This window comes from Triturus cristatus, chromosome 8 (genome assembly GCF_964204655.1).
Source record: "Triturus cristatus chromosome 8, aTriCri1.1, whole genome shotgun sequence".
Lineage (NCBI taxonomy): Eukaryota > Metazoa > Chordata > Amphibia > Caudata > Salamandridae > Triturus > Triturus cristatus.
Window position 1 is genome coordinate 1,289,710,200 of NC_140591.1, and position 10,611 is coordinate 1,289,720,810.

Sequence of the window (10,611 nt, forward strand, 5' to 3'; positions counted from 1 at the left end):
CTGCACCCACACACGCTGTCTGGTTCCTGGCGCACATAGCCATGGCTGCAGCGCACAGAGACCCTACACTGCCGCACACAGATAAAAAAAATTAGAGGGAACATTGCTTGCGGTCATATTTTGTATGTGCACTCGCAAGCACGTGTACAATAAACTGCCAGCCATTTTATTAACGTCCTGCAATATGCCTCCCTATCCCAGTGTCTTTGTTGAAATGTAAATAAGAAGAAAAGCAGATGAGTGTTAAACATGTCATTGTATATCTACTATACGTCTTGATACTGCTGCTTCTTCTCACAGATGCAGCCTTTTGTGAACTGGAGCAGTTTGATCCCCTGGATCTCCGTCGAGAGGTAAGCTCCGTCGAGAGGTAAGCTCTCTTACACTACAGAGGAGCTGCATGACCTCAGAGAATTGGTGTCACATAAATACAGGCATTCCATTGAGCCTACAAACATTAGGAAAAAATGTCCTCACTGGCCTTTTGAGCTAGGCTCCTTGGACACGTCCCCAACCATTAACACCCTTCCGGCACAAACGGTTTTCAAAATGTGCTTACTGAACTGCCGTTCGATGACTAAGCATGCTATTGAACTTCGGCTTTTGCTGGACGAACAAGATCCAGACGCCCTGTTTATTACCGAAACATGGCTTACTAAAGCATCAGATCCGGTGTTAGTCCAAGCACTCCCCCCGGGATATATGATTCAGAGGCAGGATCGTGAATTAACGCAAGGAGGAGGTTCGGCTATCATTTATAAAGACATATTCAACTGTTGTGTGGCAGCAAGTGTGATCCCTGACTGTGAAAGTCTTTCCTTCGCACGCGATCTTTCCCATACCTGTACCTTCTCGGGGGTCTTATTATATCGGCCTCCGGGAGCCATTGGACATTTTAGCAGTGATCTACCAGAAGTTATCGCTAAATCAGTGAACTCCCTTCCCAACTTCTCTGTACTATGTGATTTTAACATCCATTTTGATTAAATGGACACACCCGCTGCAGAAGAAGTAATTGATAGTTTGGGTGCGTTATCACTTAGCTTGAAAGTGACTAGCCCCACTCATCAGAAAGGACATCTTCTCAACCCGGTTTTCTCCAACATCGATAACCTTGAGGTTGGAAAACCCATCCCTATACCGTGGTCAGATTACCATTTGATTTCCTTCGCATGGACCTCTCCTGTCAGCAGTCAGCCACCGGAAACGATAAAAAACTGGAGTCGTAATTGGTCCAAACTCCCCACGGAGTCTTGGGCACTAATTCTTGATAAGACTAGACCTGTGTTGGAGGGCGACCCAGAAATTGCAAATAACAAGTTTAATAACTGGCTTGACTCTTCCTTAGATCGGTTGATCCCAAAAAAATGGATGACCAAAAAAAAGGGCCTTAAGAGTATTGCATGGTACTCTCCCCAGCTCAGAGAACTGAAGCAAAAATGCAAATGCCTGGAAAGAAGCTGGAGGAAAGATTTCTCTCATGCTAAGAAAATTAAATATAGAGAGGCCACCAAAGCTTACACACTTGAAATCAGAACTGCACAATAACTGTAATATGAAAAAAAGATTACCTCAGCATCCAACTCCCCTCACAAAATTTTTCAGATTACGAAATCTCTCCTCAACTCCCCTCTCCCCCTTTGCCATCTGACGACATTCTGGAACGGTGTAATAATCTGGCAAAATACTTCTTTAAAAAAATTGAAGACATTTACTTCACTTTTCCCCCTATTTCAGCATTCTCAAACACTCTGATTTTGGAGGAGCAAATACGAAAGCCCGATCCCCGTCTTGAAACAATTCCCCCCCTGGATCTAAAATCCCTGAAAAACTATTTGATCCAACTGAAATCTGGCTCCCCAAGTGATGTGGCCCCCCACGATTCTAAGTCAGGTTACCGATACGGTTGCTACAACCATATTGGACCTTATTAACCTATCACTCTCCTCTGGATCCGTTCCCTCTCTCTGGAAACGGGCTATGGTTAAAGCCCTTCTAAAAAAACCTAGTCTGGACCCAGAAGTATCTGCAAACTATCGACCAATCTCACTTCTGCCATGGATCTCAAAAATAGGTGAAAAGTATGTCAACTGCGTTCTCTCCACTTTTCTTGAGAAGAACGAACGCCTTCATGCCTCTCAAACTGGTTTCAGACCCCAACAGGGCACGGAGACCGCCCTGCTGGCTGTGGTTGAAGAAACCAGGAAAATCCTGGATGATGGTGGCTCCGTGGCGATTGTCTTGCTCGACCTTAGCGCAGCCTTCAACACGGTCAAACACCAACTGTTGATTGCGAGACTTAGAGAGGTCGGAGCGACCGGAACCACACTTAAGTGGCTTGAATCCTTTTTGGACAATAGATCATTCAGAGTATTTGAGGATAACTGTATTTCCGAAAGTATGCTTCTGAGATGCGGGGTGCCTCAGGGCTTGTCCCTGAGCCCCACGCTTTTTAATATTTATATGAGACCCTTTGCCAAGATTGTAGAACCCTTCGGCATTCAGATTGTCACTTATGCAGATGACACCCAGCTGATTGTGTCTTTGAACCAATCTGACAATATGGGAACCAGTCTGGCCAATTGTTTGGATAAGGTCTCCACATGGATGGATGGCTCATTTCTGAAACTCAATGGGGCAAAAACGGAGTGGATGTTTTTAGGTAACATTTCCCCCAAGATGGCAACCTATTTTGGCCGAGATGCTTAGGTCCGATGCCATCCCCCAAGGATTAGATTAAAAGTCTTGGTGTATGGCTGGACCATAACCTTAATTTCAAGGAGCAGGCGCGGAAGGTGGCAGGTACCTGTTACGGGATACTGAGGATGATTAGGAAAATTCTCCCTCTGCTGCCTTTCATTGCAAAAAGACTGCTGGTACAAGCACTAATCCTCTCTAGACTTGATTTCGCCAATGTACTGTTCTTAGGCTTCCAATGCTCAACCATTAAAATACTACAAAACGTACAAAACTGCGCAGCACGCCTCCTTATGCGGGTCCCTAACCTGGTATCCGCAAGACCACATATCGCCTCTCTCCACTGGCTTCCAGTTGCGGAACAAATTCAGTTCAAGGCACTGTGCATTGTCCATAGAACTCTCTCAGCCAAGAGCCCACCGATCCTTCGCTCTATCATATCCCCCTACCATCCTTAGAGATCTGTACGCTCCGAGAATAAACATCTAGCAGTAGTTCCCAGTATACACAGTTCGCGGAGCGGTGGACGCATGTTCGCATATACCGCAGCAAAGTGCTGGAACCAACTTCCTAACCACATATGCCTGGAGGACAACTATTTGGCCTTTCGTAAATTCCTGAAAATTTTTCTGTTTCCATGATTCCTGACTATTTCACGGTGATGTTTCTGCTTCTAGCGCTGGGATGCCTTTTTGGCAGCCATGCGCTCTAGAAATGCATATTCATTCATTCATTCATTCCTGCTCCAAAAGTCAAACGTTGCTAAGTTTATTCTGCACTTTGCAATCCAGACGCCCTGAAAGCTACGCCTCTCCACTTCGTTGGTCATTTTTTGCAAATAGAAATACCCTGTATGTATCACAGTCTGTGAAACTGTAGATGAAAAGGGCTTCTTCCTGCTTTATATCTGGTTACACGTAGATAGATACCTCAGTAACAGTCATGGTTGTAGAGAGAACTCTTGGTGCTGATTTTGTTATTTTTCTATTTCTACCTCATTAAGTGTAAATGCTGTGTTTTGTGATCTGCAATGACAGCATTCTAGAAATTCGGTAGTAGCACTTACATAATTAGTTCAGCACATAAGAGGTCCTGTATCATGGCCAACATGACAATAATAGTCTTATTTTCTCTTCTTTGAAAAGCGGGTGCGCGGTAGCTGAAACGTAATGTTTGAAATACCCAGCAGAGAAAACGAAACTCTCCAGGTTCGATACTACAGTTGAGTTTGTAATTTCATTTTCCTCACATAATTGGTTAGAGCGCAGAATCATTATTTAGTTTTATTTTTAGTTATTTATATAATTGTGCACAGTATTTAACTTAACTTATTATTTGCATAGGAGCTCCAGAAACATAACTGCTGAATATAGTGTAATGTCACCTAAAGTGTTCAATAAGCAATAACGGCTTTAAAAAAAAAATATCGTCACTGAAGCAGATGCTTTACTTTAACAATTAGCCCACTATATGAAGAGTTGGAGTATACTCCCACTGGGAAAGCTGACAACGCGAGGGAGTGGAGGCGGTCTGAAAAGACACGGTGAGTTCTATTAAAGGCTATTTTAGCAAGCATTAGCAAAGCCAATTGGTCTCGGTAATCTGAGAGCTATAGGCGTTGGCAATGCAAATACATTTGTGTACAGCTCTGGGGCTGTTTTATTGATATACACAAATGCATTAACATTAATCAACGCCTATAGCTCTCAGATTTCATAGACCCAGTGGCTTTATAATTGCTTGTTTAATTCATGCCCTTGTTGCTTGTAGAAGAATATGGAACATGCATCACTGTCTCTGTGTGTGTATTTCACATTCCAAAATGTAAAGTATGCCTTAAAACACTTCCCTTTTACTGCATATAAGCATCATATCCCTCTATGTCTTGCATGGTTCTTAACCCCATCAGACAATTATGAAATTGTTGTCTGACTCACCATTTTCAGTGGTACTCACCTTCCTCTAAGCATTGTTCATTAGACCACCATGGGACAACAACAATGATGTGCTATAAAGAACCTGTACCCGTTACTTCTCTTTGACAATTTGGTATTTCTTTATTTTAAAATTTAACTATTTCTACCTGTGACTTGATTCACATAGGTATGTGTTCAAAGAATAGATGATTGTGACTCTAGACTTAAATGTAATTACTCGTGAATTTCCATGTCTAAGAATAGATGATTGCTACTCTAGACTTAAATGTAGTTACTCATGAATTTCTATATCAATACATACTTATGAACAACACATTTGTGAGTCAGGCCCACTAAGTGTTATTTCCTCTCAAAGCATGAGTCAGAACACAAAAGCACATAATCTTACAAAACATAAATTGAACTAAAAGCACATTTAATGTACCCAAACAGCAACTAGAAAATTTCAACAACATCCGCCCTATTTCAACCTCACCGCTTCTAGCCAAAGTAACTTAGTAACCACATCACAAAATGACAACTCTGGGACAAATTCCATTCAGGATTCAGATCTAGTTCCATGATTGAGAAAGTGACCCTTCAAATAGTGGATGGTGCACTGCATGCTTACTCATACAGACATGTCAGCAGTGTATAAAACAGCCAGCAATGGCTATCTCCTACAAATCTTATACAACTGGATGGTACTCAGCAGAGCAGGGCTTAGCTGGGTTAAAGCTTAGCTAAGCAATTGACCGCGGCTGGTAAACCATCTGTATGACCTTACTCCTTTCCAGTAAGGTGTCACTCTAGTATCAATCCCGTCCTGACTTCTTCAACCCACACACATTGCCTCACTACTGGTAGAAGCTTACATCTGCCTTTAATTGTTTGCTAACGTTACCCACCTATGTCTGAAAATCCTATCTCTGACAGACTAAGCGGCTCAGAAAAAAAAACCCTGAGAGACATTAATTCATGGATGACATTCCATCATCTCAGATTGAACACCCAGAAAATCAATTTTTTTCAAATTTCTCCTCCCACATCAACAGGGTAGGCTAGGTGTCTCAAACATACTATTCTGCAAGCCCTTCACTATAGAGAATGGAAATCATTAGGTCTTGTCTTGGAAAAGAGCCCGAACCTCCATGCACAGAGCAATTCCTTAGCCAAAACAGCACACTACCAAAAAAGTATCCTCAGAGAATTCAAGCCTCTCATGGATTTCAAGAAAGTTGTGCGATCGTTAGTCCTTTCACGATTGGAGAACAGCTACTCATTCTTGAATGCCATGTGAAAATGTCACCTGCCCCCAAAAAAATAATCATCACCTCACCTAGGGTCATATGTATCAAAGTCGGAATTTTTGATTACCAAATAGCTAATTTTACTGAATCACTGTTTGGTAATCACAAGTTCCAATGTAACACAGGAATCGTCAATGATTTTGCGATTCCTTAAAATTTGCGATCTCAATTTGCGATTACTAAATAGCGATTAGCTAAATAGCTAATCTCAATTAGGTAATGGATTCAAAGGGGAGGGGATTAGGAATCTAGGGTTTTTTTTATATTAAGGTCCAGCATACGTACCCCAGTGATTAAGTATAAGCAACAAAGTATGCAGTTCCTAACTATAGAGGCAAAAAATAAGGAAACATTCTAACTGTAAACAGGAATACCAGTGAATGACAGGAGAGTGATCTCCTTTTTTTTTGGAATAAAGCCCTCACACACCTGACAAGAAGGTGTCTTGCTTCATCATCGGGCCCTGCTCCTACTCGGGCCGGCGCTGCAATGCCCGATCATCCTACCTACACACATTTTTTGGTGGTGGACTTCCACCTACGAACTTTTTTTAGGGTGCTGTAAGGGTGGTCACTCCTCACTTTTTGTGTTTTGTGTCCACCACCAAAAAATGTGTGTAGGTAGGATTCCTGGTTAGGTCCTGAAGAATTGCCATCTACTTGATTAAATAGGCATGAAACATGTTGACCACAGAAACTAGCGTATAAAAACACAACATTGTGTGTACATACGCGATTTTTTTCATATATATTTTTTAACTAGGGGAAGAACCATGTACATTAAAATAGTTTTGATTGGATTTGTTCCCCTATTTTAAATCACTTCACATACTCACCCATTCACCTACACCAAGACCCTCACTTACTTCTCACCTAACGGCCTTTGGAAAAAGATCTCCGATAAGTAGGCCCCATCACGGGCGCCTTATCGGGCATTGCAGCGCCGGCCCGAGTAGGAGCAGGGCCCGATGATGAAGCAAGACACCTTCTTGTCAGGTGTGTGAGGGCTTTATTCCAAAAAAAAGGAGATCACTCTCCTGTCATTCACTGGTATTCCTGTTTACAGTTAGAATTTTTCCTCAATTAGGTAATCACAAAATTGTGAATGTCGCATTTTGGAGCAGCTTGATGACATCACAATCAGGAAGTGAGTCAATCCATGCTGTCTCCAGGAGCCAGAGCCAGAGGAGGAGGTCGCAGACATTGACACCCTCAGCCACACCCATAACCAGCAAAGGTAGAATGTACAAATTGCAACATATAAAAGATTTTTTGTTACAAGATTACCAATTAGGAAATCGGTGTTAAACATCAATCAAAAAACATTCCAGACCACATTTTATTTGCAACCCACTAATACATTATGGGAAGAGTTGTTAGTAATACAACAGGGAACATATGGCAAATAATGCTGCACTGTGTAGCCTAATACAAATTGATGTAGCAAATGACAAGTATAAACACCATGTTAGAGAATTTATTTTACTTCAAACAAGCAATGTAAACAGATGTCTTAATCATGTCACAAAAATACCTGCACCGAGGCAATTGGCCCCCAGTATAACACGTTTGGCTAAAGGCTCGCATTCCGCCAAAAATACCACAAAACTAGATACCACATGTAGATAGAAGCACTCAGCAAATCAGGACAAGCCATGCACATCACACATAGTGATCACATGCTCCTCAGGCCAGACATCTGGGGCCTTATGTAGGTAAATTACATTTACCACTTCATAAATACCGAATGTTACCGATTCGGTATTTATGAATCGGTAAATGTAATGTAGGGAAAAAAATACCGATTCGGTAAGTGTCGGTATTTTAGAATCGGTATTTACCGATTCGGTAATGGTAACCTGTATCTCATTGATTCCTATGGGCCAGGAGGCCCATAGGAATCAATGGGAAGCCAGTTACCATTACCGAATCGGTAAATACCGAATCGGTAATGGGGGGAGCTCAATCAAGGGTGGCAGGGTGTCACATTGACACCCTGTTGCACCCCTGATTTCTGCATGTGTGCACATGTGGCACACATACATGCCTTGAGGGCATGTGTGACTGCCACATTGCACACATCTAAGGGCCAAAAAAAGCATTTCCTGAGTCATTTGTCATTTACCACCAACTTACAGTTGGTGGTAAATAACGAATCCCCACACCCACCACACACTCTCCCTACATCTCATTTCTGTATTCGGTATTTACCGAATCGGTAAAATTACCGATTCGGTAATTTTACCGATTCGGTAAATTACCGAATACAGAAATGAGCCCCCTACATGTCAAAAGCCTAAATACCGGTCGGTAACGGTATAATTACCGAAAATCGGCCGTTACCGACCGGTATTAGGCTACGTACATATGGCCCCTGGTCACTTACACACTAGCCAACACTAGCTCTCCCCGAGGTCGAGAGCAATCTGTGTCCTTAACAGATGTCCAAACTTGTTAATTTATGACTGAGATGCTTTTTCAAGAATGCAGAAATTGTTTTATTGCACCTCACGGGATGTATAAAATAACAGCCAAAACTGTGTAGACCGAAAGACTCTCCTCAGACACATTCTGTTGAGACACTCCCGGCAGCTGCGTTTAATTAAAGCATCTTGCTCCTGTTTTTCCAAATGACTCTTGTCTTTTCCTTTCTTTAACGTAAATTTATACCTGAGCAACACCCCCATCAACTGCACCAAGGAGACGCAGGGCAACAGTGGCTCCACTCCCTGATTTTCATGTGGAGGCTGATATATTCCAACAGACCTGCCTACACCACCAACTGGGGGTAGACCCTCCCACAGACATCAGTCCCTTGTTCAGCACCATTGCAACCCCCTCATGACACGTAGAGTGGCTGTAAGTTGGCCATCAAAGAAAGGTAAGAGATCAGCTGTATTTGGAGGTCTGGAGGCATCCATGTTGTAGGTGCAGTGCCTACAATGTAAGCACATGAGGTCCATGCACACTCAGTTGGCGTCACTGAATAACAACATGTGTGATATCAAAGATAGTATCAGGCAGCTGAATACAACAGTGGAGGAAGGACAAAATGCCACAGCTGACAATTTAGAGGAAATGTCAGATGCCATCAAGGAACATTGCACAGTAATGCAGCAGGACCACGTCACCCATCTTAGGCGTCATCACCAACTAATGGGCAGATTGGATAGGTTTATCAGATCCGCCTGACAAATGCAACTGCATTGCTGTTGCGATGTGCTGTGACCATGCAAGTGGAGATGACATATTGTAGTGGAAATGCTGAAAGAGGTTTGATGCAAGTCACAAATGCAATTGTGAAAATTTAGACCGCTGGGTTACAGGAAACAGTGATTTAGGTGTAGGGTATAGTGAGGAGCTCTCCAGCCTCAGTAGTGCCACTGCTTCTGTGATGGAAAATAGACCTTGCAGTTCGAGACATATTGCAGCTTCACAGGGCTCACCAAGAGATAGTACCAAGCCCACTGAATGGAATGGAGTGCATTGAAGGAAAAAGTGATACGGACATGTATCTATGTATGTTGTTTGTGGACATAACCTTATATATGTATTGCCTGTGATGACACATTTGATTTAGCACAAATTGTGAATTATGGCAAACGTTTTTCTTGTGATATTTTTACACTGAAGTTAAGGTAATAAATACGAAAACTAGCAGCAAAATCATGAAATACATTGGCTCATCATTACTTACTTCAAAAGTAATTGTACGTTATTTCAGCATGTCTTTGTCTGCCTTCTGCCGCCCTTGAGCCATCTGCAGGTTAAAGGGGGGGACATAGCTCATCGTCATCATCTGCATCTGAATCAGACAGGTCGAGAGGTAAGCCTCTTGTTGTAGCTATGTTGTGGAAAATGGCACATGTAGCCACGATTTAAACAGCTTGTTTCAAGACTGTACTGTAGCGCTCTGCTTGTGCAGACATCTGATGCGAGTCTTAAGCAGGCCAAACGTCCTCTCTATCCCATTAAGGTGTCGATTCCGATCCTGTAAAACCCGGGTACGATGGTCGTACGGAGCGTTTTTTCCGTCCGACTCGAACCCAGGAAAAGCACCTTACAAACTCGCAAGTACGATTCGCACAGAAATACCATTTCTGTACGAGTCGTAAAAAACACCGACCGGCCAAAAAATACATACAAATCTGATTCTGGACGGCGCATATGCGACGTCCGGACGAAGTCAGGCAGCGTTCTACGGACCAGCAAGTACGATTCGTGCCGACGTCACTCCGCACGCAGCATTTTTTACAGGAGCCAAAAACTGCTGGGAAATTGAGGACGATGCGAACAAGGAGCCCCGGTACGCGACGGACAGCGATGGACCCCAACCTACGCGTCATCCCGGCCCTCATAGCCTACCACCTCATGTACAGAAACCGACGCAGACGCCACAGAAGGTCAGAACAACCCCCAGGGGCAAAGGGGGGGGTGTGCAAGGGGCAGGAAACACAACCCACACCCCACAAATTACTAAAACATCCTGCACATTAATTACCTCCATGGTCTGGTCACTTCGGGGGGCGTGTCCACCAATACCACGTCCCGCCACAACGGAAGTGGACGTGGACGCGTACCCGTCACCACCACAATGGTGGTACGGGACGTCCCCATGCCCCTCAGAGCGTGGGTACGGGCTGTACCACGCCTACCCCTACGTCACACCAACAATGGCGGTACGGCCCG

General features: G+C 43.4%; 1 pseudogene; it reads left to right on the forward strand.

Moving 5' to 3' along the window:
- Positions 1–1,980: 1,980 nt before the first annotated feature.
- LOC146805727 (uncharacterized) lies at positions 1,981–9,412 on the forward strand (annotated as a pseudogene).
- Positions 9,413–10,611: the final 1,199 nt, after the last annotated feature.